Source organism: Protopterus annectens, chromosome 4.part0, assembly GCF_019279795.1.
Source record: "Protopterus annectens isolate FY-2018-M chromosome 4.part0, PAN1.0, whole genome shotgun sequence".
NCBI classification, from domain to species: Eukaryota; Metazoa; Chordata; order Ceratodontiformes; family Protopteridae; genus Protopterus; species Protopterus annectens.
The window spans coordinates 706,023,086-706,037,945 of NC_056733.1; the positions used below are offsets into that span (position 1 = coordinate 706,023,086).

A 14,860-nucleotide genomic window follows, 5' to 3' on the forward strand; every position below is an offset into this window, starting at 1 on the left:
GACAAACAGAACATTCCGCTTGGCAGGAGGCAATAGGCCTGTATTTACCCAAGGTGGATTGTATGGTAATGTACATCCAGATACCTTAAGGCAGCTTACCCCAGATAACCACACATGTTGTAACAGCATAGGTTAGTCATGGTGCACCCCCCTAGACTCACTAATACTGGGCCAGATACCACTGTTACATACACTGGCCTCTGGAGTGAGTGCATTAGGGCACACATGTATTGTGTAGGTGAAGCCCACACATATATGGCCGCAGCCTCCCAGTATGTGTGGGAGACACAACAGCAGTGGAGTGATGGCAGTAATGACAGCATGAAATACACACAGTCCACTACATAATAACCCCTGACAACATGTCATATGTGCAAAGCCTGTTATATAGGTGGAGGACAGAGGCTGGAACACAGGCACATATGTATAAAACTGTTGTTATACAGTAAGCAAGATATGTATATGTGAATATATCTATATGGATATATGTGTAGTTATATGTACATATATGTCCTGCACATGGAGAGGAGCCCTACCTCAGCCCCAATAGTCCCAACCTCTCAGTGCAAGGGGATGTCAGGTATGTATTGCAGGTATATTTGTAGACTATTGCTACTGTAATAGGGATTGTCTTCACAGAAATGGTGTGTGTGGGAGGCCACATCTGCTGTTAACATGTGTGCCATTGGTTACTGACAGACATCCTAAGGTCATCATAGTACAGTACCACTGCTAGCACAGTAACGCCCCTGTGGACTACAGCTGAGATATTGCCAACATATGTGGACAGTCTGCCACACTCTTGTCAGTCCAAGGGTATACACCGAACCACTTCATGCAAGACATGTGGACTAAGCCTGCCAATGTGGATGTTAACAGCCATGTAGATGGTTATAACATGTAAATAATGGTATACATTTACCCCATAGGTTATGCATTCATACACCCCTGTCTGTCCTGACACATAACCACTGGTACATAGGTACCATGGCCACATACTACCCACTAGTTAATGACATACATCTGTACAGCATCCCACTGCTTTGTCTGACATACATGACTGTTATGGTGGCCTGACAGCAGTACATCTGGTAAGTATTGGGACATAACATCTCACTGGATAAGTACAGTAAGCTGCTAGGCATGTAACAAAGCACAGTGCAGGCTACAGGCAGACTGACTGAGCACTGGCCTACATCTCCTATGTCGGAATACACCTGTACCTGCATAGATAGCAGGCTCTACAGGCATGTGACAATACAAAGTAACAGACACATGTGAAAGTGCATAACCACAACCAGTGTGAACACAGCCACATATGGTAAGCTAGTGTAATATTACAGTATATGGACTATCCGATCTACACCATCCTCATATGAGCCACTCCTACAGCAAGCCTACATATACTGGGCTATTACACAGTGTGGTCCGATGCCTGTCTGTAGTATGGGACATGTGTGTGTTCGTCCCTACAAACATGTCAGCTGATAGGGTGAGATACAGTGGAGCAGCATGTAACATCAGATAGAACAGGACCAAGAACAATGACATCTACCTCAGTCTCTACACAGGCTAAGGTACATATTCACTATACACACACTGTCGACAATTACCAGATTTGCACATACCTCAGTACTGTACACACAACCACAGAATGCCCAGGCTATGTCCTCAAATATAACCCCCTACTATACATAGCATGTGTAGCAGTCTGATATCTCGCTGGCTTGTTAGCAGATATGCTGTCAATGAATATGGTGTACAGCACATATGCACACCCTACTGCATGACATATGTACAAAGGTTGACAGAGTTGTGGCTGGAGGCACAAACACAGGCTGTGATAACCTCATACATTTACTGTTGTAACAGGGTTTGTTGCAACATATGTCCTATGAGGGATATGATGTCAGTAACTCTCCTGGCTGTCACCATTTACTGACTGCAATCCTCACACTACCTTCTGCAGTTGAGAGATAGGTGCTGTGTGGGTAACACATGAACATAAGGCACCACACCCTGCCCAGTCTGCAAATAACCTTACAGATGGGGATTCCTCATAAACATAGCACTGACATGACAAGTATTAAAAAAATGTAGGACAGCCATATCCATACACACCCTGTTAAACCAATTACCCGAACTGCAGTATAGCAGCACTTAGTCTGTAGTCAAGGCAGGAACATCCCCGTCCTGTGTGTTGGCCTTTTTCCACAGTGTATGTTGTTAGAGGTAAGTCCCCAATCCATCTGTGATGCTGTTTGCCACACAGCAGATCTGGTTCATGCTCACAGTGAATGAAAAGGCCCAACACCAACATGATGTTCCTAGATATTGGAGTGTTTCCATGCAGTTGGCTATGGGAATGTTACCACAGCTGTTCCACATGCAGTCAGCTAGAGGAGGGTTGCAATTCTTGCAGAGGCAATCAGCTGATCATGAGCACCACTGTCAATACACATGCTGCTGCCTAAGCAAAGCAGGTGTAAGTCTCCACATCCACCAGAGAGGGAGTGAGAGAGGCAGACAGAGGCAAAGATAAGTCAGGGTGGGTTGGGAGAGTAAAATGTTAGCATGTATCTGTCACACCCCTACCAGTCCAGAGTATGGAACCCCTGACTATGTAATGATATCATATCTGTTATCCTTGTACAGTGGATATTGTGATATATATATTGGGGCACCATATAAGACATTTGCAAAGCCCGCTCAACATTGAGTCCTGTTGTTATACACTCACAACCACCTCCACACAAGACACAAATTGTTATGGAACAATGTAAGAATGATATTGATAAACTTAATAAGGAAATATGTATGGATTTGTTAATTACTAGCACTGAATAAAAAAACATTTATTGTAGAACGCTCCAAGATGTTGACCATGTAATTACAAAAAAATACAAAAGGAAAGTGGATAAGTTGGAAAGAGATACAAAAGAATATATTGAGGGGAAGGCCTATTATATTTATACTAAAAAGGGGTATGATGGTTATTACAAAGCAGGGAATCAAGAATACAATAGGTCTATGGACAATATATACAATACAAGACCAGAGTATAGGGGTGAATTTAATGGGGAATACCACAATGATTGTTGTTTAGACAGGGAAGACCCTTCAGGGGAAAGACAAGGACTGAGGAGGTCAGAAAGAATTCGGAATTTAACTTGGCAACCGTCATATGCTGAAGTGACAGGCAATTGATTTGTAAGACAGCAGGGCAGGGGGAGATACAAGAGATAGATAGGGATGGTATGTATAGTTGCATCAGATAATATTGCTAATGGGTTAAATCAAATTAGAAATATAACTATATCCCCAATATTTTTTAAGCAACAATGTGATGGAATTCAAGTTGTGGATATAATTAATGGTGAAAATTTACAGGAATTATTGGAAGACAATTGTAGGATAACAGTCCATACACAAAACAATTTTAATATTTATAATTACACAGAATTGGAGGTTACCGATGGGTACTTTGATTTATTTACAAAAGGATTTACTTTTGTACCAACAAGAAAGCCAAAAATTGATGAAATTGTATTGGATGTACAACTTTTTGCTAGGAAGTTAAATTTAATGTATATGTTTCAGGATAACCCACATTGTAGAGAAGACGACAAATTGAAGAGAAGAAGCATTTTTAACCCTCCCTTACATCAGGATATTTATAATTTTGAAATGTGTGCTTACCAATTTGATTAGGAATGAATACAGAAAGAGAAGGAAGATGAAAATAATCTAATCATACAAGAAAGAGAAATTTTGCAAGCACTAAATAATAACAGAAGAATTAGAGTAATGAAGCCAGACAAGGGGGGAGTGGTGTAGTGCTCATGGATCAATGGGACTACACAAATAGAATGCTAAGAATTTTGGATATGGATAATAGGTACTGTATTATATCTAAAATGAATTAAACATATCTTATAAAAGAATAGATATAATACTGGAAGACAATACAAGGGTTAATTGATATAGATTTATTCAATTTCCTTAGAGCACGTAAACCGGTTATACCGGCAATTTTTGGTATTCCTAAAATACATAAACAAATTGATGACCCCCCCCCCCCCTTTGAGACCGATAGTGACATCACAGGGATCTAAAACCCAACCTTTAGCTATCTATGTGGATACAAAACTAAAAAAGTTTCACCTGAAATATCTGCACATATTAGTGGACTCTTGGGACTTCTTGAAAAAATTTAGTACCTTTCCTTTCAAAGATAGTTATATGTTTTTTACTATTGATGTTAAAGACTTATTTTCGGTAATACCTCACAAGGAAGATTTAGAATGGTTTGAAAAGATACTTATAGAATTTGGAATGCTGAACTCAGATGAATTTAAATTAGTGCTGGAAAGTATGGAATTGGTATTGAAATACAATTTTATTTATTTCCAGGGGGATATATACCATCAATTAGATGGGGTGGCAATGGGTTCAGCATGTGTCCCAATATATGCCAATATAATTGTTATATTGGGAGCAATTACATGTATTCAAATCACGGTTTAGACACCATATTGTGAGATACTACAGTTTTTTGAATGATATTTTTATTGTATGGGAACGAACCTATGAAATAAAATAATTTATGGATGATTTGAACAAAAGTACAAGCTTCTTGCAATTTACATTTGAAAGTAATATCGATGAAATGCATTATTTGGATGTTAGGATAAATAAAGATTATAGCAGGAGAACATATAGATCCAATATTTATAGAAAGGAATGTTATTCTAACTCCTATTTACATTTCCAGAGTGACTATCCATATTACCTTAAAAGGAATGTTGTAAAGGGTCAGATGATTAGAGTGGCAAGACTGACATCTGACCTAACTGACTTTATAAAAGAAGTGGATTTTGTTCATGATATGTTTAGGGAAAGAAGTTATCCTGATGGAATGATTGATAATATTAAAAAAGAAATAGTAAAAAAACGGGGTACAGAGTTCTTACCACTATTAATTAGTGAAGACATGAGCAATAATATTAGGAATAATAATAATAAAAATAAAAATACTATTGAAATTGATAAAATAGGGAATGATATACAAAAAGAGCTAGGGTTGCAGCTACCACATTTGATCCTGACACATTATACGGACATAGGATGGATAAAGAAGTGTATCAATGGGATTTGGAATACGTTTAGTAGAATGCCAACAAGAGTAGAAATATTTCATCAACCTTTAAAATACAGTTTTAGGAGAAATATGAATTTAAAAAATATCTTGGAGAATAAAACAATGTGAAAAAAATGGGGGGGAGGGTGCATGCAAAGGTAGGAACATGTAAATGTGGAAGGTGCGCACAATGTTCATAGCTGGTGAAAAGGAATTATAGATTCCTAATGTTGGGCTCAAATTGAGGAGTTACACATATGCTAGCTGTTATACAAAAGGAGTAGCATATTTGGCATATTGTAAGACGTGTTGGGCATATTATGTGGGGAAAACCGAACGGAATTTAAGAATCCATATTTATGAACATGTAATGGATATCAATAAAAAGAATGAGAATAATGCCCTTTATAGGCATACACTCAAGTGCACAAATACGGATATTAAGTTTTGGGTGTCGGAAGAGGTTAGACATAACAGGGGTGGGGATTGGGAAACCTATTTGGAATTTCGTGAAATGATATGGCAGTTAAGATTAGATACCTGTACATATCCAGGAATAAATGATCATATTTCTATTAAACCAGCCCTGAAGTTGTTGCCACTCGACTCAAAGAAATGCCTATAAACCACTATATGTGGCGATCCAATATGCCTTTTTATATTTATGACTAATTTATAGTATTTTGATAATATGTACATCATTGTGAAACCTCTTATTTATATATATTTTATTAGTTTTAGGAATGTAATTGCAAGTGACTAAAATAGATGTTTTAACAAAACTAAAATGTTTTTAGTGAAAATGTTTATAGTGATTATGGTGTTTATGTATGCACTGATGCACTTTATGACGAGAGTGAGGTATTGTCTTTATATTGTTTACATTGTCTATCTATTGTTTTATTCATTGTGACTAGTGGCATTAGGTATATACTAATTTATTCATGCATTACTATTTTTATATATATTACATATATATTTAATATATATTCATACAGTATGTATTTTTAGATGATTTTTAGATATTTTTAACATGAGTTTTTTATATACAAATATAAATGTATTAATGGAGCACATATTATACCACATTCAGTTGTTGTAAGTGTTTAATGAATTTATTATGTAATGAGCGTGTGTGGGTGTGCCAATAGAATGAGATGTAAAGTTATTTAAATGGATGTTTGTAGAGAGACAGATGATTCTGATGAAGTCTCCTTTTGGTGAGATGAAAGCACGCTGAATCTGACTATGGTGTATCGTTTTGGTGTATTAAAGGAATTTTTTATTACCGTGACAGTGTCGCTCATTGTATCGAATACTGAAGTGGAGGACAGCCTTTATTGCTACTAACACAGCAAAATTTATTGTTTGACAATTCATTAAACAAAGCAGAGTATAACATCTGTCTAATAGTCATTATAAAGACAAAGAATATTAATTTCCTAGCTCTTCAAACTTTCTGATATCGCATAATGTTGACAGTAAGCTATTTTAACTGGAAGACTAAAACATTTCAATACTTCCTTGTGGATATATATTTTTACTTGTACTGTAGTGTCAAGAAATGTCTTTGGAATCTTATGCATTACTTCTTTCAAGTCATTCATTTTACAGTTCAGATTATATTTTGTCAGAATGTCAATAGCATTTCAAGGGCACATTTAATATTTAAACTGATATTTTAAATGAATAGCTATCAGTTACCAAGTGAGTTTGTACAGAGTGTGAGGTAACTGCAAAGATAACATGTTGCAAAAAGTAATATGTTTTTTTTCATGTGCACTAGAGACTGACAATTTCAAGTAACATATAAAATGTAACCTTTACAGCGCAGACAGCTTGTGGAATCAGCATGTTAAACTGATTAACACTTTTTAATCAAGCAGCTACATTTAAGTGGACATGTAGTTTGGAAACATTTCAGTTGTGTTTCCAGGAATATGTAATCCTATGAGGATAAATCATAAAATATTAAAATAGTCATATTATGTATTTATTTTACCTTGCTTAGGTTGTTTTTCATTTTAATAACTAAACAACATTACTTTTTTTTATTATTTGTTATGTGTGAGGCTAAATGCACTTCACAGGTTCACAGTGTCCTTAGAAACTGCAGCAATTGTTTACTGTTGCTATGGCAACGCAAATAGAATGTGAAGAAAATTTCACTTCTTTTAACCAACAGTACATTTTCCCTCCTTTTTTATATATATTTGTGAATACTAAAAGGAAATAATTCAAAGGACATATGTACACGAATGGAACATTTCAGAGTTAATCACAAACGTGTCCCCAATCCCAATAAGCATAACAGTGACTATTATTAATCTAATAAATATTTTTTATAACAATTAAGTTCACTATTCCAATTAGTCTACCTTAAAACTAGATTATTTAGACCATTGTTTATCTATGTATAGATAGTTATTAAATATATACAGACTATATTAGTGTAGTAAATAGGAGAGAATTTAGAAAGGGAGACCATATGCAGTTAAAATAACGAGAAAAGAGAAGAGAGAGAAAGAAAAGAGAAAATACACATATACTATGTATGTTGATTTACAGTATAAATATTTTATGTGCTATATAACCCTCCTTCTGTGAAAGAAAAGTACCCTGTTTTACATACCTGAGGTAATGTGAAAACTCTCATGTGCCATCTATTTTCAAAAATATAGATAAAGATTCCAGTAGTTAGTACCTTTGTTTTAAAATTCCAAGCATTAAAATTGGACCTTTAAAGTAATGTTAAAACAATTCATATCATAGTAGATGTACAGTAAACAATTGCTGCAGTTTCTAAGGACACTGTGAACCTGCAAAGTGCATTTAGCCTCACAGTCTGTCACAGATAACAAATAATAAGAAAAAGTAATGTTGTTTAGTTATTAAAATGAAAAACAACCTAAGCAAGGTAAAATAAATACATACTATGACTATTTTAATATTTTATGATTTATCCTCATAGGATTACAGTGGATGAGAGATTTGGCTGTAACAGTATCAGATGAACCCAAATTTCTATATAAAAATAAGAATAATTTAAAAAGAAAGCTTTGCTATCCTACGTCCAGCTGTAAAGATAAATATGAAGGTTACACTAAGCCATGTGGTAACTGTAATTTCTGTTCACTTATTGACAGTACAATGCATTTCTTTCATCCTGATTTGCAAACAACATTTAATATATATGCCCAAACTGATTGTATGACATCACACGTCGTATATTTAGCTATCTGTCAATCATGTTCCTCATTCTACGTAGGCAAAACCAATCGCCCACTGAGAGATCGAATGAGGGAGCATGTGTATCATATGAAAAAGGGCACCCTACATAATGCACTGGCTAAGCACTTTATAACCCATGATTCTGAGCACACATTTTTATTCAAAGTATTGGAAGTTATAGCCCCTAATCCAAGGGGAGGTGACATAAAAACCTATACTGAGGCAAAAGAAACAGAATGGATTATTTTGTTGAAAGCTGACAAAGGTCATGGGCTGAATGAAAGAGCTTCAATTAAACCAAAACTGAGACAAAGGAGAAATATTAAATAACATGAGTTTTTATATACTTTCTATATATTTCTACTGTGTATTTTTATTTAGCACATTTTATTAGGCATGTTCTAAGCAATGTTTTTATCTGTTTATAAGTGCTTGAATTAGTATACATATATATATATATATATATATATATATATATATATATATATATATATATTTGATGATTTTATGCAATGTCTCTTTAAAACTATAATTAATAGATTGCTTAAGTACTTAATTAGTGTACTTAGAGAAGTATATATTACAGAGACTTTTATTGAGTATGTATTGGATCTGAAGAAGCTACATAGCGAAAGCGCTCATCCTGTCTGCTTTTTTGTCTATTTTTGGATTAAAGCTGAGTTTTTACATCATATCCCTTTGGACTTTTTCATATGGTGATTAGTTCCTGCTAACGCTGTGGTTTACCTTTGTTCAAGATTATTTTCAGCATCTTTTTAAACCTATGCGCTAACCTGCCACAGTTGTGGACATTATTCAGATAATCACATTATTAGTTTTAATAAATGAAGAGGCTTACTCTAAGTCAATAAAAGTCCTCATCTCGTTGGCATACAGTATTCTTATCTTAGCTGGCTATGCAAGATGTGCCTTAATGTTATTTTGTTTCAGAAATGTTATCATTGGCCACACTTTGTCCTTTGTTCCATTATTCTAGATGAATAGTCGTTATCAAATCTTATCAGGCTCTGTTTATATTTTAGAGGTGCCTTCCTCCAAGCAGATCTTAAAATCAGTTCCTTGTCCAAGTATGAAAGAAATTTGATAATTATTGACCTAGGAGGAGAGTTTGAGTTAGTGACAGGTTTCCCAAGAGCTCTGTGTGCCCTCTCAATGCCAAAGGAAAGTCCTTCTTTTAAATTTAAAAAAGTCAGGAATCACGCTTGATAAAAAGAAAATAATATCCTCACCTTCTGTGTTTTCAGGTAATCCAAAAATCCTGATGTTATTTCTCCTCTTCCCTATTTTCTACGCCATCTACTTTATTAACCAGCCCAAGTGTAAGTCATTTAGAGAAACCTCTATTCCTATTATCATTGTCTTGTGGTGGTGTAGCATTTCCTTGAGGGTGTCCGCCTCTTTTTGACTGCTTCTAGGTTCTCTTTAAAATCATCCATCTTCAAAGACAACTCCTACAGGGTAGATGCCATCTGTTGTAGTTCCTTCTTTGACAGCATCCTGGTGAGAATTCCTTGAGTTGCTCATTTTAACACAAGATTATATCTCCAAGCTTTTTGACAGGAAATTGTTTGTAAAACTTCACCAAAGTTTCTAATTATGTAAATTAGACCTTTATCTCTAAGATTTTATACTTTGAAGAAAAAAAAGAATATTTTTCCTGTCTTATTTAACTATTGATATGGAGCTCTAAAATACTGCTGCTTTGTTAGCCATTCAGGCTCCGCCCCTCTCTCCTATATTTGTATTCTTATCCACTGTGTGTGCAAGGCATGAGTGGTGCTTACTGACGTGTCTGCACTAAGAACTGTGACTGCAAGATATATCTGATCCACTGGTGTTTGCAGACCTGGCATTCATGTGTTTGTGTGTGAGCATGCCCAGTATGACCTTTCAGTATGTTGTTGACTGACATTGCCTTCATTTCTCTGTGTGTGAGCATGCCCAGTATAGCTGTCTGTATTGCATGTGTGGATCAAGTCTAGGTAGTTTGTACTGCGGTGCTTACCTTTATGTTGTACACCAACAGGTAGCATGATGTGTCTGGAGGGTATCCATCGGTCAGTTGGCATTGACTGTTGCTACATTTCTGCATAGCGGGGGGGACGACGACACCTGACTGTTTCTACATTTTTACACAGGAGTGGGGCAGTATACCTGACTGTAACTATAAGTCTAGGGGGGGACACACCTGACACTTGTACACATTTGCTAGGACTGTACTGGTATGTCAGGTACTCCATTTCAGTCTGTAGTCTTACCTATTGTGCTGGCTAGAGGCATACTAGTGTACTACAGATATTAGCTTTTAATTGCCTATATATTGGTTTCTGACTTCCTAGCCTTCACAATTGACATCCAACTGCCTGGCCTGCTGTAGTCTGTCTGTGTAGGCCTGGGGTGGGGGGGTTACCCATAGACCTCGTTCAGAGGCCTCAGTACATCATTTGTTTGTGGTTGTCTACACCTGTCCTGCTGGCTGTGACTGCTGTTGGGTATGTGACCCCCCCCTCCCGACTGGCATGTGTGAGTTACTTACCTTGTGGGTGTCCCGGTATTGAGGGTGGTGCTGCAGAGCTGTCTATGTCGGATGCACATACTACACTCTTCCCTATACATGATTGAGCACAGGTAGTGCCATGTTTGGCATCCCTTTTACTGTATGTGCGAGTCAGAGAGAGGTGTCATTCCCTGGGTCCCTACCATGTCAGTGCATGTGTTATGCGTTGCCTCTTTGCCAAGGCCAGGACATACTGGGCATGCCTCCTTCTGCCTACTGGGCAGGCTCAGGTTGTTCCTCCTCCAAGTCACTCTGTGCCTGTGCAGGCCTTGGCAATGGTGGGGGGCTGTGTGGCTCTGCCCCATGCTGTTCCTGCTGCAGCTGTTTCCAAAGGATCATATTGTGTAGCATGGCACATACAAAGACAGTTTGGGTACATGTAGTTGATGAGTACTACAAGGCTGCACCAGAAGTGTCCAGGCACCGGAACCGTGACTTGAGCATCCCAAACACATGCTCTATTATTATTCTTGTTTGTGCGTGTGTCTCATTATGGAGTTCTTGTTCGGGTGTGTGTGCATACCTGATGGGTGTCATCATCCACGGCTCCAGTGCATATCCAGCATCCCCCACTATGTGGCCGTGTGGGATGTCCCCATTGGCAAATCTCTGGTACAGCTGCGTTAGATGCCATATGTGGGAATCGTGATAGCTTCCAGTGCAGCCAGCGCACAAATTCATTATGCCCTGGGCATCGCACCTGACCTGGCAGTTGATGGAGGGGAAGCCCTTGCGGTTGATGTAGATCCTACCCCCCTCACCGGGTGGTGCTTTGATGCATATGTGCTTGCAGTCTATTGCACCCACTACCTCAGGGTATTTTGCTATTTGATGGAAGAGACACATATTGCTGGCCAACGCCTCACGGGTGTTGGGGATATATACGTGCTCACTGACATGGCATCCAGGAACTGTTGGAGTACCCTGCATGCTGATGCCTGTGAAATCCCCATCATATCCCCAGTTGGCCTTTGGAAGGTACCTGTAGCTAGTATTCTTAGGCCTACACATACCTTGGTATCCCCTGGGATGGGTTCCCCTCTGTTAGTTCTGTGTGTGAGGCGTGGCCGGCACAGCTCAACAATTTGCTGTAGGAGGTCCCTGTCCACACTATCTCCAGCTCATGTAGCCCTTGGTAGGTTACCCTGGGTCTGTACACTCTTCTCCATCTCCTCACTGTGGGTTGGTCAGCAGCATTCACATCCTCACCACTCTCTTGCACATGCTGGTTTATGATAGCAAAAGCAGCCCCTAACATTTTTTGTTTTGCTTTCGTTTTGTAAAATTTCCCCGTTTGTATACACCGGTGGTGCAGAGTTTTTGGGAAACAACAAGGGGGAAAGGTGTTTGCATAGTTTATAGTGGTGTGCTGGGCTGGGCTGCTGCCTGTGTAATTGGCTGATTCTGATACATTTCACCTGCCAGTTAAGCTAGTTCTCCTTGATTTCCTTCCTACTGCTGTTTTCCCTTCCTATTGCCTTCCTGTTTAAGCCTGGGGTCGCGCCATGCAAATGGAGTGCTCAAATGTGCACAGAGCTGCTATTTCCTGGTTTACTTTTTTTTTTTTTTTTTTTTTTTTTTAACCCAGTGCGTGGCACGCACACCCACTTAGGCTTTGTAAAGAGTGCTAGGCAGGTTTAGAGACACCCCCTAGCTTAGCTGTGCTAAGCTAGGAGTAATCTCGAGCCACAGGACTCCAATATGCTTACAGTATGCCTGACGCATCCCCCCCATGATGTTACCTATATCCTAGTCTTGCACCCAGCTATTCATACTCTTACACTGCTGGGACCTGCCTCTCATGCTGGGGAAATCTAGGATTCACTGTCCTTCCCCTCATTTGCATAGGATTGCCTGCTAATGCATAATTACATGTCTCACACTGAGCCTCCCCTCTTAGCAACCATTACTTGCTGGCCAGGTTGTCTTCTGCTTGCCATTGACTTGCATGGCAGAATACTGATTTTAGTTAGAATGCTTATTTCTGGTTTATTTTATTATTTTTCCCCCAATCCCATTTGCGCGCCACTGCCCTATGCTTAAACAGCCGAGATCAGCTAAAAAATAATAAAAGTTGATTTTTTTTTTGTTTTTTAAACTGTTTGCAATGGCAATGGCCTTATACTAGGCCATTGGCATGCTTCCTCAATGATATGCAGCCTTTATTTGGAGATGTCATAGTTCTGTTTTGGATTTTGAAGAAATATACTCAGTTACTATCCGAGTACATTTCTGCAGATAGCATTAGTCTTGCATGGACTATTGCAAGCTTCCTGGGTTGCAAATCACCTCATTTGCATGAATTTCTCCTGCAAATGATGTGATTTGCATACCAGGGCTTAGTCCATGCATGATTAGTGCAGGAGCTCTCATGCACACCCCTGCAGACTGTTCCTGGATCTCACGGCAGACATATTGCCTGTCAGAGCTCCTGCAGTAATCATGCATGCCATGCAGGGCATACCGAATCCGGGGGTGTGTTGTATCAACTGGTTTGTACTGTGCCTAAAGCAGGGGAGCAGAAAAGGCTGAAGTTGCGGTCTGTCTAGTACAATATTTGACAAATTCACTTGAAAAGCCTTCAGGGACTGCATATTTCCAAGCAGCATCGCTTCATTACGGCACAAGTCAGAAATACGCTTCTATGATTTATATTGATCTTTTAGCTTCGCACTATGCCATTACCTTAATATTTGCTTATTAATTTTGCTAGGTAGTTACTGTTGGAGATGTGCAGTTGTGACTTTCAGAATTAAAAAAATGGTGCGTTTCTTATTCATTGGTAAGTAATAATGGGGCAGGAGATAAACTGTTAAAATGAAATCATTTAAAAAGTGTGAGGTTTGCCTTTGTAAATTTCATATATGTAATGGGTGCACAAGTCGGGGATCATTATCTTTCATCTGAATCTAATTTTGGAGATGTGCAACAACAGCTGGAAGTATATGTATTTTTAGGTTTATTTTGAAATGTGTTGAATCTTTCTGAAAACATCATGAATAATGAAATGCTGGGTAAGTATGTAGTGTATATACAGTGCACATAAAGATCTTCAAAACGTAACATTTAGCACCCTGTGATGATCTTTATCGAAATACCCACAGTGCATTGCTGCACTCCACTCAGTAATAGATATTTTCCATCTAGCATATAATAATTATGACTGTTATCAAGTTCCCCCCAATAGCATCTTGGTTACTGTATTATCAGTACTTATCTGGGGTGCAGATATGTAGCCCTTCTCTTTAGTAAGGTAGATCCCTTCTTAGATGTGTTACATGGGCGTTCCACATTTGTTTGTTTATTTATTGGATGCATTGCTTTATGTTTGCACTCTTTCCTTACCATTACTATATTTCTGGGGGAGTTTTATCCATTTTTTCCTCTCGCTGCCTGCCAGGCTTTCACCCCTTTTGACCAATTGGCCTGTCTGCTGTCTCTTCCCTGTGGTGAGAGAAGGTCTGTCATTTAGGCAGCCAGGCCATCAAAGCCTTTCGTTTAGTCTTAACCCCAGATCATATGTCCAATAACATGCTCCAGGATTTAGCATGCAGTGGGCATCACTAAGGACTTGTCACTGAACTTCCCCAAGTGAAGTACCCCCAACTGCTGTCCTCCCTGAATCCACACTCCTGTGTAGTCTCCGGTCTTCACGGGGGACTCCACTACAGGACCATCTACTGTATGTTCTTCCTCTGAACAGAGGCAAGCCAGCAATGCTGCAGTACTCCTACCTTCCCTTTGCAAACTCCAGCAGGAACCCAAACTGCTATTTGAATTGTGGTTGACTTAGTCATAGTTTCGGCTGTATCCCTTTACTTCAGTACAGCTGTTGCAATCGGCTCTGAGGGTGTAGTTTGTAAACCACACTTATGTGATCTTGGTGTACCAATATAGGATCTGTTACTTGT

At 38.5% G+C, this 14,860-nt stretch overlaps 1 protein-coding gene across 3 annotated transcripts in view; it reads left to right on the forward strand.

Moving 5' to 3' along the window:
* Positions 1-14,860, forward strand: part of DERL3 (derlin 3) — a 399,138-nt gene that overhangs the window by 229,412 nt on the left and 154,866 nt on the right. The gene's annotated exons all lie outside the window — the stretch shown is intronic.